This window comes from Manacus vitellinus, unplaced genomic scaffold (assembly GCF_001715985.3).
Source record: "Manacus vitellinus isolate BGI_N305 unplaced genomic scaffold, ASM171598v3 scaffold_85_pilon, whole genome shotgun sequence".
Taxonomy (NCBI): domain Eukaryota; kingdom Metazoa; phylum Chordata; class Aves; order Passeriformes; family Pipridae; genus Manacus; species Manacus vitellinus.
In genome coordinates, this window is record NW_021940845.1 from 1,109,702 (window position 1) to 1,112,549 (window position 2,848).

Sequence of the window (2,848 nt, forward strand, 5' to 3'; positions counted from 1 at the left end):
CAGGTTAACAACCCGGCTCCCAAGTACCCCCTAACTCACTCCAATAATTCATAAAATCACACGTGCTACTCAGTCGACGTTCACAGAGGGAAACAGTAACTTTAATTCACTCTACAGCCCCTCTCCTTTCAGCACAGCCAGCCTGAAGCACGGCCCAGGGCAGACACTATTTAGCTGCAGGCACAAGTACTTTGCTAATTACCTCCCCTCCTCTAAATTCCCTCATGAGACCCTACCTGGAGCACTGTGTCCAGCTGGGGGGTACAAAGCACAAGAAAGACATGGACCTGTTGGAACAAGTCCAGAGGAGGCCATGGAGATGCTCCAAGGGCTGGAGCCCCTCTGCTCTGGAGCCAGGCTGGGAGAGCTGGGGTGGTCACCTGGAGAAGAGAAGGCTCCAGGGAGAGCTGAGAGCCCCTTCCAGGGCCTAAAGGGGGCTTATAAAAAAGATGAAGAATGACTTTTACACAGGCAGAGAGGGACAGGACACGGGGCAATACTTTTAAACTAAAAGAGGGTAGTTTTTGATTAGATATTAGGAGGAAACTCTTTACTCAGAGGGAGGGGAGGCCCTGGCACAGGTTGCCCAGAGAAGCGTGGCTACCCCATCCCTGAGGTGTCCAAGGCCAGGTTGGACAGGGCTCTGAGCAATCTGGTCTCGAGGAAGGTATCCCTGCCCATGGCAGGGGGTTTGGAGCTTTAAGATCCCTTCCAACCCAAACCTTTTTTCAAGCAAAAGTACGTCTCTGCCCCCAAGAATTCAAGATCTCCTGTTATTTTTTTCTGTTGCAAAGCACAAGGGAGAAGAATAATCAATTTTGGAGACAACGGGGAGCATTACGCAAAACCACCTGGCTGGGAGGGAAAAAAAATAAATCAGAGAGCTTTCATGCCAGTCATTTAGAAAATAGTTTCCAACACACAGATATTTGGCACCAGTAAAAACCTGCTTTCTGTGGTTCTGCACTCCACTTTGTATGCAAATGTACTCTTGCAGCGGTGCATAGTATGACTTGCAGAAAAAAAAAAAAAGGCTGACAAAGTAAAATCCATTTCACAGTCTCACCTTACATGCTTAGACATATTTAAGAGTCTAAAAAAGCAAAACTAACGAAAAGTGAGATCTCCTTTAAAGCCAAAAAAAAATATCCAATCCCCAAACAAGGGCAACGGGAAGATAATTTCTGAAATTACGAGGTCAGGTTGGATGGGGCAACCTGATCCAGAGGAAAGAGTCTCTGCTCTTGGTGGGGATGCTCTGACTGGGTGGTTCCATGTCCCTGAGAAGGGCAAAATCCTGGGAAGCAGTGGCTGCAGCAGCTCAGGAGCAGGGTGGGGAAGGTGCAGATGGACAAGGTGCACAGGCCCCCAGTGGCACTGCAGAGGCTGGAGCTGAAAGCCACAGGCTGGGAGGTGACAGGGAGACAGCCCAGAGCTCTGCAGGGGCTGCACACACCCCGAGCTGCAAACTCAGCAGCAGCGCCGTGACTTCACACGCCGGAGACTCGGGACATGCAAACCCAGGGTTTTACAGAGGCTGAACCTCAGCAACGTTTCACACGGGCAGTAACATCACGTGGGAAAGGTGCCTCCACAGGCAGCACCACCACATCCTTGGAGGGCCTGTTTCATGAAGTGCTGAGTTAGGTTTGTCACACAAAGCTGCTGGGCTGCATTTCCAGGGGGTTGTGCATCTCACACCATCTCCCTGACCTTGATTCCCTTGGTCCACGTGTTGAACCCAATGCTGGTACCACTTCATTCCCAACCTCAACTACTGAGTATGAAAAAAAACCCCAAACCCAAACAATCTCTCTCAAACACTTCTAATTTAAGCTCTTTTCTTTTTTTTCTGCTACCTCTCTCTGCTCATTTTATATCTTCCCACCAGATTTTACTGCCATGTAACTTCTTCATTGGGGCAAAAGGTATTTTGCACTTGCTACAGTCAAGTTGGCCTCAGGTTTACTTGTTAAATATCTCTCTTAGTGCTGAAAATTCTCAACATCTTAAAAAAAATGTTAAAAACTCATCAAAATTAATGAAACTAATCAGAAAAAGCATCTCTGATTGTTATCATTATGCCCCTGCCTCACTGTAAATAATTGAATAACGATATTATTACTATTATTATTATTATTATTACTATTATTAACCCTAACAAGAAGTTTAAAGCATGCTGATGAGAAAGAGAAAAGAGCAGCTTTGCCTGACTAATTAACGACTTAAATAAAAATAAACAAAGGGAGTCTTCCCGATTTTAGCAAAGTCCTGCCTTTTTCCAAGCAGTTCAAAGCAAGACTGACAGCTTTATAGATAGGGAAATGGGCAGATAAGATAAACACACACAATACAAACTTGTCCAAAGCTTTTACAGTCTTTCTCTGCACCACTTCCAGCTCATTAAATTACAGTATTACTATAGATTTGCAGCAAAATTATCTTTTATCTCGTCTTCTTTTAAAGCTATTTGGCATTTGCTGGTATTTTCTATTATAAATCTAATTGCAGATTCCAAACAGACAAGGGCTCATTAAGCCTTAATTATGCACATGTTGTTTTCAACAAACATTTTCATTTGGACTGCTGTGAGCTGTAATTGTTCCGAAGGCACTGCAGCCTCCCATTACCCACTTCCCCGGGATGGCAAAAGCTACTTTCAAGTAGGTCAGGGCTCAGCTGAACAAACCAGCCTGCAACCTGTGGAGTTTGGGTTGTGCTGCTCCGGTGGGAATGTCGGTGGGGCGGCATCGCTGGACACCAGGGAGCTGGTGGGATGCCCCCTGTGATGGCACCGAGCCCTGTTTTTGGGGTTATCATAGACTGGTAGAACGGTTTGGGTTGGAAG